This window comes from Elaeis guineensis, chromosome 2 (assembly GCF_000442705.2).
Source record: "Elaeis guineensis isolate ETL-2024a chromosome 2, EG11, whole genome shotgun sequence".
NCBI classification, from domain to species: Eukaryota; Viridiplantae; Streptophyta; class Magnoliopsida; order Arecales; family Arecaceae; genus Elaeis; species Elaeis guineensis.
The window spans coordinates 90,041,133-90,050,540 of record NC_025994.2 but is presented as its reverse complement, the minus strand read 5'-3'; positions in this window follow the sequence as shown (position 1 = coordinate 90,050,540).

Genomic DNA, 9,408 nt, shown 5'->3' with positions numbered 1-9,408 from the left:
TTTTCTATTTTTTTTAGTTCCGCACGTCTAAAACGTCAAATCAAAAAATAAAGAGTCCGAATCTTTCTTCCTTGTTGAGCTTTTTACCTCTTCATCCTCTTCTCCTTCTTTTTCTGAATCCTTCTCTCTCATCGAGTTCTTCGTCTGCCGTCCTTAAATATTATTTTTTACTTTATAGCAACGTAGTTATCAAATTTTTTTTTTTTTTACTCAATAATAAAATTAAAAAAAATAAAAAATATTTTTTAAAAATTAAAAATCAAAAAATATTACCAAACGCACCTTTAGCCTTCGGTGATCGAGAGAAAAACTTTACGTGGCCGCGCAGCACTTCTGATGATTAGATCACTTTTCTATACAGCATACAGTAGCGGACACTATGTTAGAAAGTACAGTGTTTATCTATTTACTCGAAAGCTTTTACAAGATTAGTAATCATTGTTGGGGGCTATCCACCGACTGACCGACTGACGGCCGGACCGTCCGACCGACCGACTGACGGTCGGACCGTCCGACCGACCGACCGACGGTCGGAAGCGACCAACTGACGGGCGTCATCACCGGCCAATTATCGGCTCACGACCGACTGAGGATATGTCGGACGCACCTTTTCCCACCGACTGAGCCCAGAGGTCTGATTGCCGACTCATGTGAGACTCCCCGACCATCGGAGGGGCCCGACGCCATTCAGCTGGCCACCGACTTAGGGTCGGTCGGCTCCTCCAATCGCCGTACAGCCGCCAGACCTTGTCAGCTCTGACAGCGACACGCGGCACGGCTACCTAGGGGCATTGTCCCGCCGAAGGCATTGTCAACCCTGGTGATTGACGGCCACACGGCGACATGACACTTTCACGGCGACCCTGACAATCTACAGTGAGTTGACAGTTCCTCACTTGTCTGCGCCATTAATGACGGCACCATACCGCGCTCCACTATATAAACCGGGGGGGGCAACAGTGCAAGGGATCCGCTCTATCGCTCCCACTCCCCGACTTCGAAACCACAGGCTCGTTTCCCTCTCTCTCTCTCTCTCTCCCTCGATCGAGCTCTCTGTCTACATCTCACTGTTGCCCAGTCACCTCTCTGACTTGACCGTCGGAGGGTCCCCGCCGGAGCCACCTCCGGTCAGTGTGGACTTCTCGTTTTTGCAGGTGCACGTTCCCCGACGATCGGACGACGAGGCGATTGGCCGCAACAGATTGGCGCGCCAGGTAGGGGAACAGCATGACAAAGACAAGAGCTCAACGATCGAGAATCACTGGATCGGCGAGGCGCTCTTCCCCCCGGGAAGAGGCCTCCCCGCCACCTCCGGCGGCGGAGCCCAGCTCTCCATGCCCTGCAGTGACCACGGAGGCGCAGATTGCGGCCATCGTACGGCAGATGACCGTACTGACCGACGCAGTCAAGAGCCTCCAGCAGCAACCGGCGGCCCGTCCGATGCCCTCCAGGAGCAGCCGCCGACGACCGCGCCGATCCCTGTCGCCTCCGCGCGAGCGCCCTCAACAGCGCTCCCACGGAAAAGAGGAGGAGCGGCCCTGGCGCGACGACCGACGGTCCCAGCAGCCCTCCCTTTCCCCGCTGGAACGGGCAAGGAAGGAGAAACGACCGCGCACGCCGTCGGCCTCCCTCTCGGAATCCTCCGGAGACTCCACTCCCGGGGTCTCCCAGCATCGACGAGCGGACGACTACGAGCGCCGGTTCGAGGAAATCGACCGCCGACTCGCTCAGTTGCAGATGGACGGCCAGAAGTCTTCGAACGACGTCGATTTCCAGACCGCCCAACCTCTCTCCCGATTGGTCCTCGACGAGCCGATTCCCAGTCGGTTCAAAATGCCGCACGTGGAGCCATACGACGGCTCCACCGACCCAGTCGACTACCTCGAGAGCTATAAAGCTCTCATGACGATTCAAGGGGCAACCGACGCTCTTTTTTGCATCGGCTTCCCCGCCACACTCCGCAAGGCTGCCAGGGCCTGGTACTCCGATCTCCGATCGGAAAGTATCCACTCCTTCGGGCAGCTCGAGCACTCGTTCGTGGCTCATTTCAGCACCAACCGAAAGCCGTCGCGAACGTCGGACAACCTTTTCTCCCTCAAGCAAGGGGAGAATGAGACGCTCCGACACTTCGTGGTGCGATTCAACGCGGCCACGCTTGAGGTCCGGGACCTCAACGAGGACATGGCTGTCTCAGCCATGAAGCGGGGCCTGAGGGCGTCCCGATTCACTTATTCTTTGGACAAGACCCTCCCCCGGACATATGCCGAGCTACTGGAGCGCGCATACAAGTATATGCGCGCGGATGAAGGAGCATCCGACCGATGCTTGGCCGAGCCCAGAGGCCTGAAAGAGAAGCGCAGAAAAGGTCAGGAGCCCGCCGAACCAAGCAGGCCCCCGACCGATAGTCGGGTCTCGCCACCCCGACGGATCCAAAAATCACCCCGACAACAGACTCCGAGGCCGGCACGCCCCAGGTATGACTCCTACACTCCTCTCTCCGCTCCTCGTGCGCAGATCCTAATGAAGATCGAGGGGGAGGAATACCTACGACAGCCTCCGCCTCTGAAGGCAAAAGGCCTCGACCGTCGGAAGTACTGTCGATTTCACCGAAGCCACGGCCATGACACCGAGCGGTGCATCCAGCTGAAGGATGAGATCGAAGCCCTCATCCGCCGGGGGTATCTCGGCAAATTTCGGAAGGGTCCGCCGACCCAACCAGTTGTCGATCGACGACCCCAGCCGACTGAAGAGGGACGAACAATCGGCCGACGGCCGGAGTCATTAACGTGATCTCCAAGTGGCTGGGCCCGGGGACATCTGCGGGGGGGGAGCCGACGAAGAAGCCGCGCCCGGACGACGTAGTCACCTTCACGGAGGACGACGTTCGGGGCATCCAGACTCCTCACGACGATGCTGTTGTTGTGTCGGCGACAATAGCAAATTATGATGTAAAACGAATTTTTGTTGATAATGGAAGTTCGACAAATGTTTTGTTTTACTCGACCTTCTCCCGGATGCAACTGTCAACTGACCAACTCAAGAGGGTTTCCATGCCCTTGATCGGCTTTGCCGGAGACGCCGTCGCGACAGAGGGAGAAATCACCCTGCCCGTGACGGTCGGTACCGAACCACGGCAAAGCACGATCCACCTAACTTTCGCGGTCGTCCGAGTTCCTTCGGCTTACAACGCCATACTTGGACGACCCGGATTGAACGCCCTCAAGGCGATCATCTCGACGTACCATCTCCTTGTTCGGTTCCCGACCAAAAGCGGAATCGGAGAGATGTGCGGAGATCAACAGCTCGCTCGACGATGCTTCCAAATCTCCGCTCAAAGCGACGAGTCGAGGGGTTCTCTGACAATCGACAAGCTGGACCAACGGGAGGAGGAAGAATGAGGTTCGCCAGTCGAGCAGCTCGAGGCGATCCCGATAGGAGAAAATCCCGACAGAAAAGTTTGGGTCGGGTCTCAATTGCCCGACACCGAACGGCGCCGACTGACGGAGCTGCTGACGGCCAATGCCGACATATTTGCTTGGTCGGATGCAGACATGTCGGGCATTCCCCCAGAAACCATAACCCACCGACTCAACATCGACCCGACGATGAGACCGGTGAGGCAGAAGAAAAGGTCCTTCGCTCCAGAAAGGCAGAGGGCCATCGACGAAGAAGTGGACAAGCTACTCGAAGCAGGCTTCATCCGAGAATCCACGTATCCCGATTGGCTCGCCAACGTTGTCATGGTCAAGAAAGCCAACGGAAAGTGGAGGATCTGCATCGACTATACCGACCTAAACCGAGCCTGCCCGAAGGATAGCTTCCCACTTCCGAAGATCGACCAGCTGGTGGATGCGACGTCCGGATTTCGACTGCTCAGCTTCATGGACGCCTTTGCCGGATTCAACCAGATCCGGATGGCGCCTGAAGACGAGGAGCACACCGCCTTCGTGACCCCGAAGGTCCTCTACTGCTACAGGGTGATGCCCTTCGGACTGAAGAATGCCGGCGCCACCTACCAGCGACTTGTCAATAAGGTCTTTAAAGACCAAATCGGGCGCAACATGAAAGTGTACGTGGACGACATGCTGGTGAAAAGTGCGCAAATCCCGGACCATGTTCAGGATCTCGACGAGACCTTCCACACCCTTCGACAACATCGAATGAAGCTTAACCCGGCCAAATGTGCTTTCGGGGTGACCTCAGGGAAGTTCCTCAGATTCCTCGTTTCACAGAGAGGGATCGAGGCCAACCCTGAGAAAATAAAGGCGATCCTCGGCATGCGCCATCCGAACACCAAGAAGGAGGTCCAACAGCTGAATGGAAAAATCGTCGCTCTTAGCCGATTCATTTCCCGATCAGCTGAAAGGTGCCTCCCGTTCTTCAAGATTTTGCGCCAGGCGAACGGTTTCTCTTGGTCGGATGAGTGCCAGCGGGTCTTCGAAGACCTGAAGAAGTACTTGACTTCCCCATCGTTGCTCGTGAAGCCGCAGGTCGGGGAGACCTTGTATCTCTACTTGGCCACATCTTCCGAGGCGATCAGCTCGATGCTCGTTCGGAAAAATGAGTGCCGAACTCATCAGCCCATCTACTACACCAGCAAAGTACTCCACGGTGCCGAAGCCAGATATTCAGAGACGAAAAAGATGATTTTCGCCCTGACCGTCTCCGCACAACGACTTCGACCATACTTCCAGGCCCATGCCATAGTGGTGCTCACCAACCAGCCCCTGAGGGCAATTTTGCGCCGACCGGACACGTCCGGACGACTGGCCAAGTGGGCGATGAAGCTCAGCGAGTTCGACGTTCAGTACCGGCCAAGGCCTGCCCTGAAGGCTCAGGTCTTGACCGACTTCATCGTCGAGTGCCCGACAACCGACCAAGGGTCGGGTGTTGAAGACCCAGGACGAGATGCAGTCTCTGAGCCAGACCCGATCTCCACCTGGGTACTCCACATTGACGGAGCCTCAAATGCTCAGGGAAGCGGGGCCGGGCTCCTGCTCACGAATTCGGATGGAGTGGTCACCGAGTACGCCCTCCGATTCGACTTTAAGGCCTCCAACAACCAAGCCGAATATGAAGCACTCCTCGCTGGCTTGAGGATGGCGAACGAGCTGGGCGTCGACAGTCTCCGGGCGTTCTCCGACTCTCAGTTGATCGTGGGGCAGGTCAAGGACGAATTTGAGGCACGAGATCCGACCATGATCAGATACCTTCGAAAAGTGAAGGATCTCGTGGCACGCCTCAGGTATTTCGAAATCACCCACATCCCCAGGTCAGAGAATGCCCGTGCCGACGCACTTTCCAGATTGGCGACTTCGGCTTTCGACTCTCTGGGTCGGACGCTCGTGGAGAACCTCGGGCGACCAAGTATCGATCGGGTCGAGGAGGTCCAACAGCTGGTGGCCGAATCGAGTTGGATGGATCCGATCGTTCGGTATCTGACCGACGGGACCAGTCCCGAAGATCCCGCGGAGGCCAAGCGGCTCCGATGGTCGGCCTCTCAATATGTGATCATGGACAACCGACTCTACAAGAGGTCGTTCTCCCTTTCCCTGCTTAGGTGTTTGGGACCGACCGACGCCGACTATGCTCTCCGAGAGGTTCACGAAGGAATTTGCGGAAACCACTTGGGGGGCAAGTCCCTGGCCTACAAGGTCCTGCGACAGGGCTATTACTGGCCTACCATGAAGAGGGATGCAGCCGAGTTGGTCCGGAGGTGCGAGCCATGTCAAAAGTATGCAAATATCCAACACCTACCGGCCAGCCAAATTGCTCCTATTATCGCTCCATGGCCCTTCGCCCAGTGGGGAGTCGACATTCTCGGTCCATTCCCACCAGCGTCGGGCCAGAGGAAGTTTATCGTTGTCGCCATCGACTACTTCACCAAATGGATCGAGGTCGAGCCCTTGGCGCAGATCACCGAGCGGAAGATGGAGGACTTCATCCAAAAATCCATCATCTTCAGGTTCGGATTGCCGCACACCATCATCACCGATAACTGACGGCAATTCGACAACCAGGACTTCAGAGACTTCTGCGTCAAGTTCCACATCACGCACCGACTGACTTCAGTCGGGCATCCGCAGTCCAACGGTGAGGTTGAGGTGACCAACCAGACCTTACTCCATGGACTCAAGACCCGACTGAATGAAGCCAAAAGCCTCTGGGTTGACGAGCTAGGCTCCGTTCTGTGGGCTTACCGAACGACCCCCCGCATCCCGATCGGGGAGTCGCCGTTCAGCTTGGCCTACGGGACAGAGGCGATGATCCCGCTCGAAATCGGACTGCCATCTTCAAGGGTCGAGCGGTATCAAGAGCCGGACAACTCCGAAGGTCGGAGGGCCGACCTAGACCTCCTCCCCGAACTACGAGATGAGGCTCAAATCCAAATGGCCTCGTACCGACAGAGGGTCGCCCGGTATTACAACGCCAAGGTCAGACCAAAACTTTTCAGGCCGGGTGACTTGGTCTTGAGGAAGGCAGAGGTCTCGAAGCCCTTGGATCAAGGGAAGTTGGCTCCAAATTGGGAAGGGCCCTACAAGGTCACAGACACTTATGGTCCGAGAGCCTACCGACTGGAGACCCTTGAAGGGAAGCCCATTCCCCGAACTTGGAATGCCGACAACTTGAAGTCGTATTACCAATGAACTTTGTAATTGTTCGGTCGGAATACAAACTCGGTTTGAAATCTCGGAGTCCTAACTCTTCGACTAACGATCGGCGCTCGCCAAGCCTGAGCCCCGACATGCTGACGTGGACCTAGCGTCCACCTGAAACCGATGACTTTATCGTCGGTAACGCGTCGGACCCTTGCGAGGACCGACGCACTCAGATTGACGGGGGTCGACACTCCTTCGACGTTCGACGAGACATCGGACCCTTACAAGGACCGATGCATCTACATTAACGGGAGTCGACACTCCTTCGACGTTCGACGAGACATCGGACCCTTACAAGGACCGATGCATCTACATTAATGGGAGTCGACACTCCTTCGACGTTCGACGAGACATCGGATCCTTACAAGGACCGATGCATCTACATGAACGGGAGTAGACACTCCTTCTACGGTCGAACTTTCGGGCCAGACCGTCGGCTAACACGCCGATCGGGCCCCGACCAAGAAAAGGCGAAATGCCTACGCGATCGACGTCGCGACTCCCGACCGAGCCACGGTCGGTCGAAGGATATTCGGCTTACCACCGTCTATCACACGACGCGACCTTAGTCATATCTACGACTTGCCGACCGAGCCACAATCGGCCGAAGGATATGCGGCTTACCACCGTATATCATGAGGTGCGGAGGTGTACCCGACATAAGGATATCGGGGCCCGACTTATCGGCGCCCACCCGACTGAATGCGTCGGACGACTTTCGATCGAACAAGTCAGACAAGACCCGACTGCCGAACCGTAATCACGGTCGGTCGGATCCCGGCTCAACGGGCGCCCGACCGAAGATCTCGACCATCAAAGTCCGATCTAAAGTCGGGACTTACTCTACCTTCGTGGCTCCCGACTCAACTGACGCGCCCGACGAACGGCCTTGACTATCAGAAGCCGATCTAAAGTCGGGACCTAATCTACCTTCGTGACGGCACAAGTTGCCGGACGTCCTAACCGACCTATGGAAGTTAGCGACTCACATAAAAGTTCGACATTACAGAAATGCTCGACATTACAGACAAAGGGAGAAAGTGAAAAAAGTTTCATTCAAAACTGAAAGAAAGTTACAAAGTCGAGTCGAAGCCCGATTACAAGTGCTTCAGGAAAAAAGAAAAACAAAAACAGAGGTAGTCGGCAGGGCCCGATCATCTGCCTTAGTCGATCTCCTCGACCGACGGAGGATCGGGGATGACCGGCGTGTCGGCCATAAGCGGTGCGGGGTCGGCGGCTGAAGGAGGGGCATCGGTCGGCGAGGGGATATCGGTCGGTGCTACCCGCTCCGGGACGGCCTCCTCCGCCATGACGACGCCTCCCGACGGCTGGTCGGCCATCTCCTCGGTTTCTTCCTCCTCGGCTACCGGCGGGACGACGCTGCTGACGTCCAGCTCCGGGTACAAGGCCTGGACGACATCCCGACCGTCCTCGAACCCCACCCGGTACGAGGCGAAGCCCGACTCGAGCATCTCCTCCCGGTATTGGTCGGAGGCCCGAAAATCCTCCACCGCCCAATCGGCCGACTCTTTCGCCGACCTTGCCTCGTCCTCCGCACGGGCGAGCGACTCCCTCGCCGACTCCGCCTCAGCCTTCGTCATTTCGGCGTCGACCTGGGCGATTGATAGCTCCTCTTCGGCTTCGGCGAGCTTCTCCAGGCTGACCCGAAGCTGCTCCCGCTCACCTTGGAGTTCGGCGGTGGCGCCGTCCCGTTCGCGCCGAAGACGACGCACTGCCCGACCCTTATGTCTGGCCTCCTTCTTGACCGACCTAAGTTCGGACCCCAGCCGGGAGACCTCGTCTACTAACTTGGCCTCCCGGTCGGCCGATTGCTGAAGGTGGTCGGCCAACATCGCCCTCTCGGCTTCAGCCGCCACCGACCTCTCCTTATAAGCGGCCCGGACATTGCCGAACCTTCGGTACCCGGCCTCCAGTTCCGACATTGTATAGATCAATTGCCGATTGAAAAGGCTTCGTCAGGATCACATAACAAGAAAAATTTCTAAGGGAAAGAGAAGATGATGCGAAGCTTACCTCGATCATGGTCGGATAGAACCGCGACAGCATCTCGGTCACCTGCCGAGATCTCAGCGACTCTACGTCGGCTGGGAGGAGGATCCCCTGACACAACCTCCTCGCAAGGTTGTGGTCGGCCAATGCCGACGCTCCCTCGGGGAACTGCACGCTCGGCGGCATAGAGCAGCTCCCCGATCTTGCCTCCTCCGCGGGGTCCATCGGGGCTTTCCCCCGATCGGCTGCCCCGACCGACGGAACCGATAGCGAGGGGACGCTTGAGTTCGACCCGGCGCCCCCCATTGCGCCAACGGACGCCGCCGGACGACGTTCGGTTTCCCGAACTACATCCGGCTCCCCCGCTTCCGGTGATGCCGCCGATGTTCTTTCGGCCGCCTCTTCTATCGGCCTCTCCTCCGTACGAGCTTCCGGAGCCGCGAGCACGATGACGGGCTCCGACTGATCGGTCACCGACACTTCGACGGTCGGCACTGCTGGGACAGGCTTCTTCGGGGGGCGCGAAGGTCCGGCCCCCGATGCTGGCCTCTTCCTTGTCGCGAACTGACGAATCTCCGCGTCTGTCGGCCGCATCCTCGGAGGTATCCCTGCGACACCGACAAAAATGTTAAGTAAAGGACCGAACCAAGAGCCGAATGAAAAGGAGATCGGGGGATCGGGCGATACCTAGTCGGGGGACCAAGCTCAAGCCGGCATCATAGAGAGCTTGTTCGGTAAC